Consider the following 12,561-nt stretch of genomic DNA (forward strand, 5'->3'; position numbering starts at 1 on the left):
CCCGCCGAAGCCCGCCTCATTATCCTAATGTATTCACCTTCGCCCGGCCCGCGCCTGCCCCAGGCCCCCAGGGGGCGGGGAGCTGAGCGGGAGGTCTACGTTAGCATAATATATGCAAATCATAGAGCTGCCGCCGTGATTGGAGAGGAGCTTGATGACCCCTCCCCCACCACGGAGTAACTTCAGCGTCCCCGAAGGCCACTTCTCCCTCCCTGGCCAGGGGCCGAAGCGGGGTCCACTGTGAGCCAGGCGGCAACTCCGGCTTATACTGGCTCGGCCCAGCGCCCCCTCTTTATCGCGGTTAAATCTGGAGAAATGGCCTCTTGGAGGGAAGAAGTGGAGCAGAAAGCTCCAGCTCTCCAGATCTTCACTCAAAAGCAGCGGCGGGAACTCTTGGGATCTCGCTCTGGGCAGCCTTTCTCCCTCCTCCCTCACTTTTCCAAATGCCCAGAGGCAGTGTGTCTGGCTAACGCCCGAGGTACATTTCCCCACTTCCCTTGTCTTCCCACGGCCTCTGCAGAGTCTCCGCCTGGGGAAGTTTTCTCTCCCTTCCCCCAGTTTCCTTCCGTCTTGACGAGGCCGAGTCTCCTCCCCGCTCTGTGTTCCTAATCTATACTGGGGTGCTAATGCGTTTTCCTGATCCCCTGTTTTGTGGAATTGAAAAAGGGAGCGTTGAGGTACACATTTTTCAGGATTTAGGAAAGGACTGAAGAATGAGGTCAATTTTTCCTCTTACCTGACTCTTCATGCTGCTCCCTTCTGGATCAAATTACTAGTTCTCTAATGGGATTTTTGAAAGTAGGTAACAAGTAAGTAGCAGTCTACATCTAATTGACTTTGAGGATGGGGAACACCTTACTCCAACGAGTTTCTTGTCTCCTCTCCACCAGAAACACCATATATTTTTCCCGTCCTTAAGCTAACCTCAAATTTTGCTCATTAATGTAAACAATCAACAAAATACTGCAGTAAGCTGATCTTTCACAAACGTAAACGGATATTGCTAGGTATGAAGCAGGTTAAAGATGTTTCTACATGTGTTCACGGAAGAAGATATAGGAATAAAAACAGTTTAAGGGATGAAAGAACATTGGAGGAAAACTCAGTGAGTTTTGCTATAAAATCAAAAATGTAATTCTTTACATTTGTATTACACAGTAGTTCCCAGACCAGCAACAACTGAGAATTTATGAAAAATTTAAATTTGGGGGTCCCACCCCCATCTACGGAATCAGAAACTGCTATTGCTGAATCAGAAACACAACAAACTGTGTCTTCTCAAGTCTTAATGGTTTCGATGCACACTAATGTTTGAGAACTAACTACTGCTGTAATGCTTTACAAAATAGTTTCAAATACATTTTTTTACTCCAAACTCAATCCTGTGATGCAAGTAAGGAATTATTGGCCCCGTTTTATATATAAGGAAACAATTTTCAAGTCACATTTAACTGTGATTAAATGTGTTTCCAATAATAGCACCCAAAGAAAGAATGGGCACAAATTTTTTGATATGTCAGCTCTTCTGATTTTTCAATTACCTGTTTAACCATTCCTTAGTCTCCTTTGCTGCCTTTTTCTCTGACAATCCTCTAAATATTGGTGCTCCTCAGGTCTCTATCTTCTTCTAACTCTGTGCGCTATCCCCAGTAGTGCTCTCAATTACCATCCTTACATTGATGAGTTATAAACCCATATTGCAAGCCCAGATCTCTCTTCTGAACTACAGACCATAGAGCCAATTGCCTGTCTGCCATCTCCACTTGGATGTCCCATAAGCAATTCCAACTTAACTTGCTTACCTCCACACCCAGCTCTTCTTTCATTTTTCACCTCAATAAATGGAGCTGCAGTACATCCAGTGTTTCCAAGACAAAATACCCAGTAACAACCCCGGAACTCTCCCTTGCCCTCCTCCTCGTCTACCGAAATTTCTTCATTAACTCCTATTGTCCTTAAGATGGAATCGTGTATCTTACAAGTCACCACCTGGTGTTTGTCATCTCTTTTTCCTCATTGCTCGTCTTTCCCCCACACTCTCCATGCCACTTTCTATAATGAAAGTATGGAGACAAAAAGAATGAAGAACTTTCTGGATGGGGCAAGACATCTCTCTCTTAAATTTCAGTAGAAAGGCCATTTTCTGCCCCAACCAATGATAACAGTAAGTCACACATTTAATTTGATGGTGCAATGTATTTATATCATGCTTTGTGAAAATTGGCCATGAGAAGGTATATTAACTCTTGCAAGCTTTCAGACTGTCAGATCTTAGTGGAGAGATAAAGTTGGAATTTTGTGGATTTAGGATCTTTATCCAGAGCATTAATTTTGCTTTATTTGTTTAGCGTGCATAATACCCCAGAAATGTACTGTCATTAACACTAAGATTTCAAAACCCAGTAGATTCTCTGCATCAAGCACTGAGGAATGTGTGTATCAAGAAAGCTCTGGGGATTTGAACCCATATTGTTCTATAGATTCATCAGACCACAGTTATTGGTTCCTGTATAGAGAAAGATTCAAAAAAGTAAAAATAGCACTAAAAATAATATATTCCAGCTAACTTCAATTTACCTAAGACTAATATCAATAGTAATAAAAGGCAGGTAGCTAGCTCGTTGTAGAACAGGCATGTGATTGGAAGAATAATGGACCCCCAAAGAAGTCCACATTCTAATCCCCAAAACTTATAAAGGGAGATGTTACCTTACTTGAAAAATATATATATTTGCAATGTGATTAACTGAAGGATCAGGAGAAGGAGATTTTCTTCGATTATTTGGGTGGGCCCAATGTAACCATAAGGGTTCCTATCAGAGTCTCAGAGAGAAGGTGTGCTGACAGAAGCAGAAGCCAGAGTGATATGAATATTAGCTTCAAAGGTGGAAGCCAAAAAAATGGGCAGTCTCTAGAAGCTGAGTCTCCCCTAGAGCCTCCAGGAGGCATGAAGTCTTGCCAACTCTTTGATTTTAGGACTTCTGATCATCAGAACTATAATTAATAAGTTTGTGTTGTTTAAGTCACTGAGTTTGTGGTAAATTGTTACAACAGCCATGGAAAACTAATAGAATCACAATCACAAGAAATCAGTTTTCATCTGCTACAGCATCATAAGCAGTTTTGTAACTACCATAATGCCCTATAACTCCAGCAGGCCCTGTCATAACAATCCCTGTCTCTGAAATGTTTACGCATTCCTATTTTACTGACATACCCGTTGGGAAAGAATTGGCGAGATATGCCTTCTCTCGTGTCATGTAAAATTAGGATAACCTCTACTGAGACATATTAAACTGAATAAAATATGTTCTGTTTCTTTCATGTCTCCCATTGGTGCAACTCAAAAATAGTAAACCAGTCAAGCTGTACAGTCATTCTCATCTCTCCTCCCTACTAATGCTAGCCCAGCCAGAACCCTAACCCAGGACTTATCATTATCGCTAGCACTACTGTTACCGATCTCTAGATCCCAGGAAATAAAGACTTTGGGAGACGTGAGACCTGAGAGACATGGCAGGAAGCTAAAGTGAGAAAGAAGGTGACTGGGGGCAAGGGGGCCAGAAAAAGAGAAAAAAATGAATAAGGTAGAAGAAAAGAGCTTTTTAAGTAGGTAGAAGTGTTGATTTTTTAGAAAGGCATGATCAACTCCTATATGTTTCTAAGAGGCTGATGGATAGCAGATATATGGCATAGAGGTGAACTAACACATACTCAACACTTTGATGTCTTACGTGTATTTAGAAAGATCTTCTGACCAAAATAAGTAACTGAGATAATCATATTATGCTGTTTTTAGATATTAATTACATGACAGAAAAGTATTTTAATTTAGTTTTCAAAGAATCTTTTAGCACCTTTAACTTTTAAGGCTAATTAGTATTCCTAAAACCACAACTTTAACCAGTATTCGCCACCAAAGCTATCAAACAGAAACAAAGGTCTGAGGAGATCGTGACCGTCATTGTACATCCACTACCAGCCTCCGTGTCCACTAAGTACCTTAATAAAGAAAATGATAGAATTGTGTGCTGTACTGAGCATGCTATTTCATAAACTTCAGATGAGACAGTGCTCTCAGAGGAACATCTTTTAAGAAGACAAAGTTTCCCAAATAGAATGAAATAGGCAGTGAAGTGAACTTAAAAGATGCACAATTCTCCCACAGCTAGGCAAATTTCGATAAATTACAAACAAATTATAAATATCTTTAGGAGCAGAAGAGAAGTATTTGGCTCTTAGTGACAGGCTGAAAACTTCTTTCAGACAGATCAAGGACCTGATCCCATTTACACAAGCCTGGTTAAGCAAAGGGTTTACAACTGTAGGAATCCAATAATCTGGATAACGGCAAGCCCTTCAAATTCCATTTCTCCCTTCACCGACAGTTTTATGTTTGTTTGTTTGTTTGTTGTTTTGTTTCTGTTTTGTTTCATTTGAAAGGAGAATTCTTTTCTCAAATCTTAAATAGCAAGATAATAACCCCACTTAGATTTTCCCCCAAAATTTGTCAATTATATTGCTAATTCTAATAAAAAGCAATTTTTCATTGAACTTACTAAATCAACCTTTCATTGTAATGTTATGTAGATAGAACACATTTATAGCATTGATTCAGATTGTGATTACAAGTACAGACTCAAAGCTAGACTGCCTGGATTAGTAATCCAGCTCTGCCATTTAACAGCTGTGTGACTTTGGGTATATTAGTTAACTATTCTGTGCCTTTGTTTTTTTCATCTATAAAACAAAGGTTATAATACTTACCTATAAATTCTTTTGCGGTAAATAAATGGAATGATATGTGTAAAACATTACAACGCCTGGTAGATATTAAGTGCAATATAAATTTTAGCTCTTACTGGTGCCATTATCATTGTTGCTTTAAAAGTGTCAATCTACTGATCCATAGACACTGAAGGGCAAGAAAATATACATTCTTAAACTGTGAGGAAGCTGTATATCCTAATCATTTTAGTCTTATCTCAGTTTACAAGAATAGAATAACGTGAAGGCCACCTTTCAGGTATTAGAGGGTTTGAAGAATTTCCTACCCCAGGCAACCCTTGATGGGTTTTTTGTCATCTTAGATTACTTTTTCCAATTCTAGAACTTCATATAAATAGAAACATGCGATGTATATTCTTATATATCCGGCTTCCTTTGCTCAACATAATGTTTTCAAGATTTATCCCTAGTGTTGTAGGTAACACTATTTTGCTTATTTTTATTTCAGAGTAATATTCCATTGTATACCACAACTTGTTTATGTATTCAGTTGTCCATATAGTGGACATTTGAATTGTTTCCAGTTTTTCGAATGACGTTTCTATGTAAATTCATATACAAGTTTTTTATTTTGTATATTTTAAAAAACACGAACAATATTTTTTTTCATTTGGAGATGGCTAAGATACTTTTTATGAAGAGGAACAAAAAAGAAGTCTTGGAACTATCAGATACCAAAATACATTAGGAAGGTATAGGAATCAACACAGTTTGGGATTGCCACAGGGACAGAAATTAAAGAAAGAGAATAAAGAGACTAAAAACAAACCCACACAGAGGCATTAAAATAAAGAAAAAATGACACTGAAGGGCAGTGAGGAAAAGATGTACTTTTAATCAGTTATGCTAGGACAGTTGTATATTCACACATACACACACACAAAATGGATTTTTAGAAAAAAATATGAAGATATAATATGACTTGGACAACTGGATATCCATATGCAAAAGAATGAAATTGGATTCTACTTCACACCATTGCACAAAAATCAACCTAAAATCATCAAAGACCTAAATCTATAAAGTCTTAGAATAAATAGGGGTAAATCTTCATGATCTTGGTACGGGCAGTGACTTCTTAGATACAACATCAATAGCAGAAGCAACAAAAGAAAAAAATAGGTAAATTGAGTTTCATCAAATTTAAAACTTTTGTGTTTCAAACATCAAGAATGTGAAAAGACAATCCACAAATGGGAGAAAATGTTTGCAAATTGCAAATCTGATGAGACTTGCACGTACAAAATACAAAGAACTCTTACGCTTCAATAATAAAAAAAATAATCCAAATAACAAATATGAAATGTCCAGAATAAGCGAATCTGTGTATAGAGAAAGTAGATTTGTGATAGTCTAGGCTTAGTGATAATGAAGGGGATGGGAAGTGACTGCAAAAAAGTACAAAGTTTCTTTTCAGAGTGACAAAAATGTTTTAAATTGCAATGATGGTTGCACAATGCAGTGAATATACTAAAAGCATTGAATAATATACTTTCAATGGGTGAACTTTATGGTAGGTGAATTATATCTCAATAAAGCTGTTAAAAGAAAAGATACACTATGTTTAAAATTCAAAGGTAATTAGAGTGTAAAAAACTTGGTTATATTTTGGGAGTTCCTCAAAAAGTTAAACATAAAATTACCATACAACACAGCAATTTCATTCCTAGGTATATACGTAAGAGAATGAAAACACATATCCACACAGAAACTTGTACATGCATATTAATTGTATATTCATAATAACCAAAAAGGAAATACAACCCAAATGTGCATCAACCAATGAATGGGCAAATTGTAATATGTACATATAATGGGGTATTATTCCACCATAAAAGGAAGAAAATACTTATAAATGCTATAACTGAGATAAACCTCAAAAACATCATGCTGAATGAAAGAAGCCAGACACAGATGGTCACATATTACATGACTCCTTTTATATGATATATCCAGAGTAGGTGAATCCAGGGAGATCAAAAGTCGTTTAGTAGTTATCCAGAGATGGGAGGAGGGGAAAGGTAAGTGTTACTTAATGCGTATACAGGTTTTTCTCTAGGCTGATGAAAAAGTTTTGAAAGTAGAGAGAAGTGTGTTTGCACAACATTGTGAATGCTCTAAATGACACTGAATCATATACTTGAAAATGGTTAATTTTAAGTTTTGAAACTTTATCTCAATTTTTTAAAAAACTGTTATTAGACTTCTCTTTTTCATTAAAACAAGTATCCAACAGAAGGAGAACATTAAAATAAGTCAAGATTTAGCATCTCATTCATACAACATGTCTATCACAGACGTATAAAAATTGAAGTAGAATGGAATAGAATAGGTAGTATTTTAGAGAAAATATTTTTAAACAAATTTTATTCAGTTACCAACATGATGTATTTGGCATGTTGTTCCAACATTCCTAAATAATTATTATTAAAGACAAAAATATTTACTTATTTGTGAAAAACATACTTTTTTCTGGAGCTTGTTGACATCACAAAGAATATTTGAGGTCTCACTTTTTGACATGTCATTTACTAAAACGGGGGATATTTAGCTCATTGCTAACATTATATACATGTTCCTTCTCTCGTCACTAATATGTCTGGATCTAAGATGTAATTAAATAAATTACTAGAAGTTAGTAGTAGACGGAAATCTTTGCAATTGGTTAAAGTATGGCTTCAGGAGGGGGTCTGGCAGTGGGTGTCTGGCAGCGGGCTGTGGGCAGAGATCCAAGCAGGCTATATATTTTAATCACCTCATTTGTTAAGTTTTCCAGGCCACCCATTATATAGACATTTTTACACATCTTGCACCTGAATAAGAACTTTCTCTGGTTTGGGAATCTCAGTCTTCCAACAAGACTGATGTTAAGTATAATTTTGTCATTGTGAGTTGGCTACTCCATGTTATCATAGCAACAAGTCCAATTCAGGGAATCTTACACAACTTTAGCTTCACCAAGTCCCTAGAATGACTGATTGTTTCTTTTCAGTAACCTATAATTGAGCACTATGTGGAATCCTGTGGGCACCCAACCCCCGCATACACATGCACCTACAACCTACCCCTGGGTCCCACTTGGGACCTAGAGATGCACACCCCGATGGCAAGGCATGCTGTTGGTGGACGGGCCTGAGGAAGAAGCCCTTGGAGGCCTGGGAAGTAGGCTTTGGCCCCATCTGGTAAGGAATTCCATTGTCTGGTACCTTAAACGTGGTTGGGCACGGGGACGGAGAACGGAACCAGCATCGGATGGGCACACGCCTTTGGCCCAGTGGACCCTTCTCTCTGTGTCACTAGAGGAGACTAGCTGCGGAAAGATTTAAACAGGGGCTCTGAAGAGCTGAGATCCAGAGTAGGAGCGGCACTGACGGGCTAACGTTCAGCGCACCTTGTAGAGGTTTAACAGTTTCTTGGACCACAGGCTCAGCAATCATTTCACTTAGGATCAGCCTTATCACAATGAGTTACAAGAGAAGTTGAATGAGGAAAGCCACCAACCTGTCCCAGGACAAAGGATGCACGTTACATGAGGTTTCTTACCTCAGATGTTTCTGAGCTTCTACTCTTGTTCCTGTGACTAGCTTTGAAAATGCATTATTTAACCAATACTTGTTTAACCAGCACTTACTGAGTGTTGCACTATTTAAAGCACTAAAATAACCCACAGTGAAGATACAAAAATGAAAAAGATATAGCTGTACCATCCAAAGAATGTCTAATCTTGAGGGGGCGTCAGACGTGTGTAAATAATAAAGAAGCGAAGGAGGAAGGTGAAGTACAGAAAATAAACTGAGGCTGGAAGTAACAAGCCCGAGATTACAAATTGGAACAGAAATGTCATGTTTGGTGTGGACTATAAATCAAAGGTCTCAAGATGGTAGGTCACAGACTGAATTCAGCCCACAAACGTGTTTGGTTTGGCCCACACAGTGTTTTAAAAATAGGAGATTTCCCATTTAAAAAAATCTGGATTTCCATCTTCTGAAAACTCAGATCTGGCAACTGTCTTCATTGCCAACTGGCAACCACCAGCGAGAGCTAAGTAGAAGCTGCCTCCCGAGGGAGAGCTTAATTTCTTCAGTTCACCACATTTCCCATCAGTCCTCCATCGTCATCCTTCACACCCCGCATGTCTCCCTTCCTCAGTCTGATGAAAGCGCTATATAAATGCAGCTCCCAACCCTGCTCCTTGGAATCAGATCGCGATTTTTAGGCCTTCAAATCCACGTGCGCACGCACACGCGTGCACACACACACACACACACACACACACACACACATCCCCTGTACTTTTCTATATAAAAAATCTGAATGATAATGCCTCCCCACTACCACTTTCAATCATTTAAATATCCTTTCTTTAGGTATTTAAGTTTGTGAACTCTCTGTGTTTATCCTATCCCCACAGAGATGAAGATATGTATTTAAAGTTTCACCACTCCTTGTTCTCTCAAAAAGAAAAAAAAAAAATAGGGTTCTATTTATCATAGACTATTAGAGTAAGAAGAGATTAAGGCTTGTCTTAAGAAGCGATAAATGGGAAACGGCCTCGCATGCGGCAGCTGAGAGAGATGAAGGCCGCCGCACGGGGAGGGCACCACTCCAGAGGCAGGAGCTGTGTTGAGTTGCTCTTTGCCGACCGATCGCCCAGTCTATCCATGAGAAAAGTCTCCCACTGCCTTTGTTACCTTCTGAGTACTTCCTGTGGATATACTCCATCTCTCATAATTGAAAAACAGGGGTCCAGCAGGGTGTGAGGATTGCCTTCTCTTGGGTTAAGGGCTGAGCAAAGGGAAGCTTACAGGTAACTTCCCTTAGATTTCCAAGCGTTTTTATGTTTGATGGTTATAGCTGACAGCATAAAATAGCATATGAGTCTACAGCCATGCCACCCTGAACAAGCCTGATCCCGTGTGATCTCAGAAGCTAAGCAGGGTCAGGTTTGGCTAGTACTTGGATGGGAGATCACGTAGGAAGACCAGGTGCTGTAGGCGTAAAAAATAAAAAATAAAGGATTGTAAACTGATCAACCAAGGGTTGCCTCATCTAAATAAATAAATAAATAAATAAATAAATAAATAAATAAATAAATAAATGAAAAACAAGACAATATATATATAAAGTGCTAAGGACAGTGCCTAGCACACAGCAAGTGCTCAATAATTGTTTTTGTTATTGACTCGCTTTATTCCTGATTTACTTTACGTAGGCTCCATAAATCAGTAAGTATTTTATTTGGGGTCTTTTCCAGCCTTAATTCTATCCTTGCATTGATGAGAGACTGGGAATTAAATGAATAGATAGAAGCTGGCGTGTTTCTTACACCATATTTTACATGTAGAAGTCAGAGTTTGAAAAATGGGGGAAATTAACCAGTACAGGGCATGATGATATGAATGACTAAGTGATTTATAAATAAAATGGTAAGCTGAGATTTTTTGTTCTCTAGCCTTTTATATAAACCGCACAAAGTTGCCAAGGCCTCACTCATGGGCAAGAGAACAAGGTTTGGCAGGCCCTTCCAAGCTGTTGCGTGATAGACTGCTCACACCGCAACAGTTATGCTTTCTGAACCCTGGCATTCCAGCCTGCTCCTGCCTCTAGTCTTATTCATTTGAAACCCATACCTGTGTCTATTCTGACTCAACCTTGGATCTCTTCAGAATATTAATAGTCAGTCTATATTGTTATTTATCATGACCTAAAGTTTTACCCAAATTCTATTGCCCTAAGTGCTTACAGACTGGATGCACTGACCGCACCACCTTCCCAACTTTTCTTCCTGTCTGAAGCTCTACGTCACCCTTTCTTCCTTTAAGTTCTTCTCTGATGCCTTGAGTTCCCAAGCTTTCACAAGACCTATATTTGAGGAGGAGGGTAAACTTCTTATTCAAGGTTAACACACATACAAGAATAGAAGCTACACAAATCATATGTGTACAGCTCTATAAATTTTTCCAAAATGAACATGCCTGTGTAACCGATGCCCAGATTAGGAAACAGTCACAAGTCCCTCTGCCATTCCCCATTAGAAAACTACAATGGAAACACAGTTCAGATTCACCTGCTTCTTCTTAACTTTCTAGAAATGGAATCAAACAATACAGACTTGTCTTCCCCTGATTTCTTTGCTCAATACTATGTGAGAGTCATTCGTATTGTTGCATATGGTATGCATATTTATTCTTGGTACTGTACACATTTCTTTGCTTGAAGATAACACAATTTATTTATCCATTTTACTACTGATGGATTTTTGGAATGGATCCAGTTTGGGGCTGTTACAGATATTGTTGCTATAACACTTGCTCAAGTCTTTCGGTGAATATCTACACATTTCTTCGGCATATATACTTAGGAGATGGCCAATTAACATGATTTGCAAATGTTTGGCTTTAGTAGATACTGCCACACAGCTTCTCAAAATAGTCACAACAATTTACACTCCCACCAGTCATGTATGAGAGTTCCAGTTGCTCTATATCCTCCCAACGCTTAGTGTTGCAGAGCCTTTTTTAATTCCCTTTTCACTTACGCTGCACAGCTCACCTATCTCCCACTGTATTGAGACAGTTTTCAGGTTCCTATTCTACCGTTTCTGTACCCCTGGCAGCCACATCTCAACAGCATCACTGTGTTAATTATCATTTTCATGAAAACTTAATTCACTCTTCTGGTTTGGGTACTCCCTTATCGGCACTATCAGTAAAGAAATGACATTGCACGTTATATAGTCTTCTTAGATTTTCCAATTTAACTTTTCCTAACTTGGATCAAGTTAATATTAAGTCATATACTTGTATATTCACCTAGTACTCATCCTGTGAATGTGCAAATTTTACAAACCTATTTCAAAAATATTGCTGTATTAGATCCTCAAATATAAAGAACATTTTAAAATGATTAAAATAAAGTGAATGGGAAGGAGATAGCAATATTAGAGACTTAACATTTTATAGAACAAGTATGACTCAGTGCCTATCATAGAGTGAAGGATTAAAGTTTAGTGCAAGTATATGATACCAAGTATAAGATTTAATGCAAGTATAATGCAAGTATAAGATTCCTCTAAGATCTGCTTCTTATTAAACTCAGTCAAAGGAGAATTCCCTCACATTCTTCTTCCTAAATGTAGTTCCTTTTACTAAAAAAGAGATCACATAAATTCGTACGTATTTAATTTCCTTCTAAAGCACTTCTCAGTGCTAAATTCAGCTTTTTCCAAAAGCACAGGATAGATGAGACACTTCAAGGAAAACACTTTAGGTAAGACGTTATGTGTTTGTTTTTTTTTCAAATTTACCTTCAAGTTTATGTATTCTTCTTTACTTAAATGTTCAAACACCTATTTAATACACATAAAATTATGAGGAATATAGGATTACAACATGCCTGGTTTGAAATAACTTATAGCCTATATGACTTAAATAATAAGTACTCATAAAGAAAGCCTTTATTTGTAAACCCAATGTTCTTCTTTTTTCTATAAAGAAAAACACCCTTAGTTTTCTCTCTTCTTGATAGAGCTTTATTGTTCACTCGAACTACAGCAAAGTAATCTCAAATTATTCTTCCAGAAACAACTTCTCCCTTGATTAAAATATTTCCATCTACGAGTTTCTGCACAATTAGGCATTTTAAAAAAATCAGGTTTGATTATGCTTTGTTTTGTAAGTAACCAAAGGCCAGAGTTTTGTTCTATTTAAATAAATCTCAATACCTCTCTCTCTCTCCTCTCCGCCTCCGCCTCTCTCTCTCTCTCTTTTCTCT

General features: G+C 38.0%; 1 pseudogene; it reads left to right on the forward strand.

Moving 5' to 3' along the window:
- Positions 1 to 9,666: 9,666 nt before the first annotated feature.
- Positions 9,667 to 9,785, forward strand: LOC112485559 (annotated as a pseudogene).
- The last annotated feature ends 2,776 nt before the right edge of the window (positions 9,786 to 12,561 follow it).

The sequence above is a fragment of the Pteropus alecto genome, unplaced genomic scaffold (genome assembly GCF_000325575.1).
Source record: "Pteropus alecto unplaced genomic scaffold, ASM32557v1 scaffold5, whole genome shotgun sequence".
Lineage (NCBI taxonomy): Eukaryota > Metazoa > Chordata > Mammalia > Chiroptera > Pteropodidae > Pteropus > Pteropus alecto.